This window comes from Ascaphus truei, chromosome 17, assembly GCF_040206685.1.
Source record: "Ascaphus truei isolate aAscTru1 chromosome 17, aAscTru1.hap1, whole genome shotgun sequence".
Taxonomy (NCBI): Eukaryota; Metazoa; Chordata; class Amphibia; order Anura; family Ascaphidae; genus Ascaphus; species Ascaphus truei.
The window spans coordinates 20,752,844-20,760,931 of NC_134499.1; positions in this window are offsets into that span (position 1 = coordinate 20,752,844).

Genomic DNA, 8,088 nt, shown 5'->3' on the forward strand with positions numbered 1-8,088 from the left:
GTGTTGCATTTTGCCATTCTAACACAGATTGTGTTTTTTTCCATTGTAGCTGTTGATTTGTCCTTTTGCTCACCCTTTCTCTGTCTTTTGTCATTATTCCAAGGATCTTGGGTAGATCCTTATAGGGGTTGAGCAGCTGGCATATCCGTTCCGGACTTCACCATTTTGTGGGACCATTTGGCCTCAACCGATACGGTAATATTCCATAACATTGTCCTCCTACCTACCCTATACAGAGTTAGCGCCCGAGTTCTGTTTCACTGTCTCTTCAACTAGACAGTGTGCAGGAGTCAGAACACCAGGTCTTGAACCTAAATTGACCTCGCCTCCTGGTTTGGCTTCTGTTCTGGTCCCACTGGTTTTAAAAATACAAGGTTTCATAGAGATGTGATTCATTGAAAATGAATGTGACTGGAGCATTAGAGTGTAGAGGGAGAGGGGGTTGGCCTGGTATGAAAGGGGTTGCACCCCATATGGCCACCCCTTGACCTCACCAGGGAGGCAAGGGGTTAACTGGACTGCGGTCCAGGAATGTGGCTTACACCTTGTCATGTCAGGAAACTGTATGTTCCCCTGTTCCCATGTTTCATTATAATGTCAGTGTCTGCACCACAATGGGGATTTAGTGACAAACTGTGATTTATTTTACAGCGGAGAATTTTGTGTTAAAGTATGAAACGGTTTAAGTGGTATTTGTGTATCTCCGGTTCTGAAGGTTGCAGCAGGCTGAAACTTGGATCATATGATGTCCCAGTTCCGGCATTAGGATCTGGAAAGTTTGGACCCGCTGGATCTAACGGAACCGGATATTTTAATATGTCTGTGTTTTAACTTTAATATTGTATTCCAAGGCGGGGATAAAAACCCGCGCAGATTCCTTCACACAAAGGAATGCAAATGGTCAGGGGGGCGACCCAAAGTCTAGGAACCAAGTACTGATCAAAAGACTCTGCCACTCTAACTGTTTACCTGAGGGCGGAGAAGCATCAAACTGGAGTGGTTTGTAAGTGTTTTATCTACACCTACAAACAATGAAGATCCTGCCAGATACTTCAGCTGGTAGACTGGTCGTCGCCCCTAATTAATTATGGGGCTACAAAAATAAGACCCTCAGTGTCCCTGTACGCATGGGCTAACTAGCTGGGGGGCATGGGTTAAACTGTGTTTCCACGTTAGGGATTGGATACAGATAATTGTTCACCAATAGTCTGTATTCAATGTTAAGAATAGGGTTACAAAGGTATATAAACTGTGTCAACCCTACAGTTCGTGTTCTTCTGATTTCATCTTGAATGTCACCGGATTGCTGGAGAATTGCTAGCTGATACTTCTCCATTCCCCAACCCTAAGTAAGTGTTACCTTCTTGCCTGTTAATTGTACTATATTGCTGTGTTCACCTTTTTAAGGAATAAATATATTTTATTATATCTAAGCCTCGTTCAGGTCAACCCAGATATTTGGTGTTTATTATATCTTGTCATAAGTTACTGTGACAAGCTATATAATTAACTGGTGGCAGCGGCGGGATTGAACTGAACCTGTATTACAGTTTACTGCGGGACCCTGTAATATAGTGGGAACTCGAAGGGAATTGCGAGATCCTGGGACTAAAGATATTGAACACACAGTAGTGCAACAGTTAACACAAGTTGTAACACCACCTCACTGCTGCGACCGTGAACCATGAGCGAGGCTGAAGGCTCATCCAACATGAGGACCCGAGCTCAGCTGAAGGACAAGTGCCGTGAATATGGACTGCCCTATGAGAACCAGGAGGTCGCAGACATGGTTGACGCAATCGGTGACTATGAAGCCCGGCTTGCAGAGCCTCAAGATACGGCCCAGCTTGCCCTTATACAGCCACCCGGAGATCAGGGAAGGAACCCAGTGCCGGGGCGGCGGAATCTCGGGGAGGGAACGAGTGCACCTCCCGGGAGCAGTGCAACAGGAGGGGTACTGGTTGCTGCGGCTACCAGTCCGTTCACCCCTGAAATGTTGGCACTGATTACTGCGTGGGGTGACAGAGGGACACCGGAGGAGCGGCTGCAGTTTATCACTATGGCAGTGAACAGACCCGCTTATTGCCCCCCTGTCCAACCCAACAAAGATGAACTCCAACTGGATCAGCACAGTCCCACCAAGTTCGTGGAAGGTACCGATCAGATTGACAGTTTTCTAAAGAACTTTGAAACACAGTTTCGGCGGTACAAAGTGCTTCCCCAGCATCGGGTTGCACGTTTGGGACCCCTTACTGTCCGGCTTGGCTAAGCAGGCGATGATGGCGCTTCCAGATGAGTATGCTGATGACTATGACCACCTGAAAGAACTGTTACTGTTTCAGTACGGTTTTACCCCTGAAGCCTACCGGGGTAAATTCCGGCAGGAAGAGAGGCAGCCCCTGGAGTCCTATGTTACCTACGTGACCCGCATGGCTTTGTACGGGATACGCTGGGTGGAGGGCTTTGAGGCACGGACTTACCAACGCCTGCTGGACCTCATCTTTCAGGAGCAACTCATGCAGCAGTGCCCGCCGGCGGTGAGGGCTTGGGTGTACGACAAGAAGCCCAAGACTTACCAGGAGGCGGCGAGGCTTGCAGACGACTATGTGGCCAGCTGAGCCCTGATGCCCGCCAAAGCAGTAGCCAAGGCGGCGGTGGCGGCAGCACCGGCCAAAAAGTCTGCCAATACCCCCAATGGACTCAGAGGCCACCTGCGGGCAGAAGTCCAAAGAAGGCGGGGGAGCTCCGGCACAAGCGCCGGTGCTACAACTGCAACCGCCCTGGTCACATCAGACCAGATTGCCCAGAACCCCTGCGTTCCGGCGGACCCCAGCTGCGAAGCCGGTAGCCCGCGTGCGGGTGGCTTCCACCAAAGACTCCGGACCGGTCATGGAACCAACTCCCAGCGAGACGTCCCATGCCACACCTGTCCCGGTTTCATCGGTGCCTACAGCCAGGAGCGGAGGACATCTCAGCGCAGCAGACGGACGGCTGGAGCAGACATCTCACCCCGGTCACAGTCGGTGACCGGCAAGCAGTCAGCTTGATGGATTCAGGAGCTGCAGTGACCCTGGTCCGTCCTGATATGGTCCGGCCAGAGGAATTACTCCCAGGCCCTGGGATACAGATCACTGTGGCCGACGTAGAGCCACGTTTCCTGCAAGGTGCCAGAATCTTTTTGGATTGGGGGGAGGGCCAGGGTGTGCGGGAGGTGGGGGTTTTACCTGGTTTGGATAATGAGGTTCTTCTTGGCAATGATCTGGGACCGATGACCTTCACCTACGACCGGGTGCTAAGACCCGCTGCAGTGGCGGCGGTTACCCGGAGCCAGACAGCGGCAATGGCGGCGGCGCCAGTCCCCCAGCCTTTGGGACCAACGTTAGCGGAGGGCGCAGAGGAGCCCGGGGAGGTAAGCCAGGATCAGTTGCAACCACAGACTGACTTACTGTTTCCCCTCACCCTTCCCCATTCTCTGGACAATGACATGACTGGGGGGTGGCCAGAATTAGGAGCCCAGTTTAGGGAGGCAGTGAAGACAGACCCTACCCTGGCCGGCGTGAGACTTCGGGCGTCCGAATCTCAGGCAGGGGAAGGCACTGAGCACTGCCTATGGTATAAGGGACTCCTGTATAGAGAAGAAGGGAACCCAGGGATAGAGGAGGGATTGACCGGTAAGCGACAGCTAGTACCCCCCCCCCCCCCAAGGGTAACGACAGAAACTGTTATGGGTAGCTCACTCTAATCCGTTAGCGGGACATCAGGGGGTCAACAGAACGCGAGCCCGGTTATTACAGCGTTACTACTGGCCAGGGGCATCTCGAGATGTGGGCACTTTCTGCCGCTCTTGTGATGCCTGCCAGCGAGTGGGTAAGGCGGGCGACCGTGTGAAGGCACCCCTGAAACCCCTACCGATAATAGGAGAACCCTTCCAGAAAGTAGCGATGGATCTTGTAGGACCCCTTATGATTCCTAGCAGGTCAGGGAAGCGCTACATCCTCACGGTGGTGGATTTTTCCACCCGGTACCCTGAGGCGGTAGTGCTTGGCACCATAGATGCCAAGACAGTGGCAGCAGCTTTGCTGAACATTTTTTCTAGGGTAGGTTTCCCTAGTGAGATCCTAACCGATCAGGGGTCGCAGTTCATGACTGAACTGTTACATTTTCTCTGGGATGCATGCGGTGTATAGCACCGGCGCACTACCCCTTACCATCCCCAGACAAACGGATTATGTGAGAGGTTTAACGGTACTCTGAAGCAGATGCTTCGGACCTTTATAGTGCCGGAGGGGAAAGACTGGGAGATTCATTTACAGCACTTGCTGTTTGCCTACAGAGAGGTACCGCAGGAATCTACAGGCTTCTCCCCCTTCAAGCTACTATATGGCCACAGGGTACGTGGACCTCTAGACCTATTCCGTGAGGGATGGGAAGGGGAGGCTACTGCTACTGATGCTTCAGTGATCCAGTATGAAGTAAATCTCCGAGACCGGTTAGAGATGCTCATTGCTCATGGGGGTGGCCCAGGACCACCTCAGGGCTGCTCAGACCAAGCAAAAGCAATGGTATGACCGGAATGCCCATAGCAGGGAATTCATCCCAGGACAGCAGGTGCTTGTTCTCAAACCCACTCGGGAGAACAAGTTGATGGCTGCCTGGTCGGGACCGTACAAGGTTATCCGAAAGGTGAATGAGTACAACTACGTTGTACAGGTAGAGCCTGAGAGGCATAAGACATTTCACGTCAATATGCTGAAAGAATACAGAGCACCGAGTATGGGAGCAGTAATGGCCATTTGTAGCCCACTGCTGGAGGATCCGGCGAGCAATGCTCTGCCTGATCTCCTAGGGGAGGCTAGGCAGGGAAACACTGTGGAGCAGTTGAGTGCTAGGCAGAAGGGGCACAGTTGAGTGCTAGGCAGAAGGGAGAAGCCAGGGACATGCTATCTAAGTTTAGCGCCCTCTTCACTGACATGCCAGGGACCACACATCTCACAAAACACCCAGTGCACACAGGGGACCTGCAGCCTCTGCATAAGCACGCTTATAGAGTGTCAGCAGAGGTCAAGACCAGTATGGAGAGGGAGATAGAGGAGATTCTGACCCTAGGGGTAATTACTCCATCCCAGAGTCCTTGGGCAAGCCCGGTAGTTCTAGTACCTAAGAAGGACAAGACCACCCGGTTTTGTGTTGACTACCGCTTGCTCAATGCTGGGACGGTGTCAGATGCCTACCCCATGCCCCGCATGGATGAGTTACTGGATGAACTCGCGGGGGCAAAGTATCTGACCACTATGGATTTGAGCAAAGGCTATTGGCAAATCCCCCTGACCCTGGAGGCTAGGGAGAAGTCAGCATTCATCACTCCAAGTGGCCTCTATGAGTTTTTGGTGATGCCATTTGGGATGAAGAATGCCCCGGCTACCTTCCAATGCCTGGTCAATAGGTTACTGGAAGGGATGCAGAGCTATGCCAGGGCTTACTTAGATGACATCGCTATCTTCAGTAATTCCTGGGACTCCCACTTAGGACATGTAGCTGCGGTGCTGGATAGGATCAGGGAGGCTGGGCTTACCTTGAAACCCACTAAGTGTATGGTAGGGATGGCAGAGGTCCTGTACTTAGGGCACAGGGTGGTGGAGGGCACCTCAAACCAGAGCCAGCCAAGGTAGAAGCCATAGTTCAGTGGCCTGTTCCAAAAACCAAGAAACAGGTCATGGCATTTTTGGGCACCGCAGGGTACTATAGGAAGTTTGTCCCACAGTACAGCGCCGTGGCCAAACCCCTGACTATTTGACTAAAAAGCAACTACCTGTGCTTATCACCTGGACTCCTGCCTGTGAAACTGCTTTCCAGGCACTGAAAACTGCGCTTGCTGGGGCCCCCATACTGGCTGCCCCAGACTATACCAAACATTTCCTTATACAGACTGATGCCTCGGACTATGGCATTGGGGCTGTGTTGAGCCAAGTGGGGGACGACGGTAGAGAGCACCCTGTGGTGTACCTCAGCTGAAAACTCCTCCCCAGAGAAGTGGCCTATGCCACCATTGAGAAAGAGTGCTTGGCCATTGTGTGGGAACTCAAAAAACTCCAGCCCTATGTGTATGGGAGGGCTTTCACGGTCCTCACAGACCACAACCCCCTGAGTTGGCTGCAGAGGGCATCAGGGGAGAATGCCAAGTTGCTAAGGAGGAGCTTGGCCTTGCAAGAGTTTGAGTTTACTATTCAGCACAAAAAGGGTAGTGAAAACAGCAATGCTGATGGCCTTTCACGTCGGGACTATCCCTCTGAGACTGAGTTCGTTAAGGATGCCAGCACAGGTCACCCATTAAGAAGGGGAGGTGTAGAGGGAGAGGGGGGGTTGGCCCGGTATTAAAGGAGTTGCACCCCATATGGCCACCCCTTGACCTCACCAGGGAGGCAAGGGGTTAACTGGACTGCGGTCCAGGAATGTGGCTTACACCTTGTCATGTCAGGAAACTGTATGTTCCCCTGTTCCCATGTTTCATTATAATGTCAGTGTCTGCACCACAATGGGGATTTAGTGACAAACTGTGATTTATTTTATAGCGGAGAATTTTGTGTTAAAGTATGAAACGGTTTAAGTGGTATTTGTGTATCTCCGGTTCTGAAGGTCGCAGCAGGCTGAAACTTGGATCATATGATGTCCCAGTTCCAGCATTAAGATCTGGAAAGTTTGGACCCGCTGGACCTAACGGAACCGTATATTTTAATATGTCTGTGTTTTAACTTTAATATTGTATTCCAAGGCGGGGATAAAAACCCACGCAGATTCCTTCACACAAAGGAATGCAAATGGTCAGGGGGGCGACCCAAAGTCTAGGAACCAAGTACTGATCAAAAGACTCTGCCACTCTGTTTACATGAGGGCGGAGAAGAATCAAACTGGAGTAGTTTGTAAGTGTTATATCTACACCTACAAATAATGAAGATCCTGCCAGATACTTCAGCTGGTAGACTGGTCGTCGCCCCTGATTTAATTATGGGGCTACAGAAATAAGACCCTCAGAGTCCCAGTACGCATGGGCTAACTAGCTGGGGGGCATGGGTTAAACTGTGTTTCCACGTTAGGGATTGGATACAGATAATTGTTCACCAATAGTCTGTATTCAATGTTAAGAATAGGGTTACAAAGGTATATAAACTGTGTCAACCCTACAGTTCGTGTTCTTCTGATTTCATCTTGAATGTCACCGGATTGCTGGAGAATTGCTAGCTGATACTTCTCCATTCCCCAACCCTAAGTAAGTGTTACCTTCTTGCCTGTTAACTATATTGCCTGTTAACTCTTGTACTATATTGCTGTGTTCACCTTTTTAAGGAATAAATATATTTTATTATATCTAAGCCTCGTTCAGTTCAACCCAGATATTTGGTGTTTATTATATCTTGTCATAAGTTACCGTGACATAGAGGAAACCCATAGAGCAGGCCTGCACAACATATGGCCCGCGACGGACCCCCTTCAACACCGCCCCCCCCCCCTCCTGGTAGGGAAAGAAGGAGCGCTCTCCAGCAATCTGTGTGAATGCGCGCTCTCTCCTAACCCCCCTTCCCCCTCAGCCTTCTCCAGCAGGGGGACGTGCTCCAGCAGGGTAGCGCGACCTGGAACTTCCGGGTCTGCTGCTAGAGCGCGCTTCCCCCACGCTTCACCCTGTTACCATTAGTTTTAGTTGCCGCCGCCGCCATCCACCACCCACTCCTCCTCTGTTGCTGCCGCCGCCGCAGCTAACATCAGGTAGGCATGGGGGGGGGGGGGTAGTTCATTCATGCGAGGGGCTTGGGGGGGCTGCTGACATGGGATACTGACATGGGGGGGGGATGCTGACTTGGGGGGTGGCTGCTGACATGAGATGCTGACTTGGGGGGGGGCTGCTGATATAGGAGGATGACTTGAGGGTGGCTGCTGACATGGGATGCTGACTTGGGGGGGGGCTGCTGACATGGGATGCTGACTTGGGGGTGGCTGCTGACATGGGATGCTGACTTGGGGGGGGGGGTGCTGACTTGGGTGGAGGGGATGCTGACTTGCAGGGAGGGGGTGCTGACTTGGGGGGAGGGGATGCTG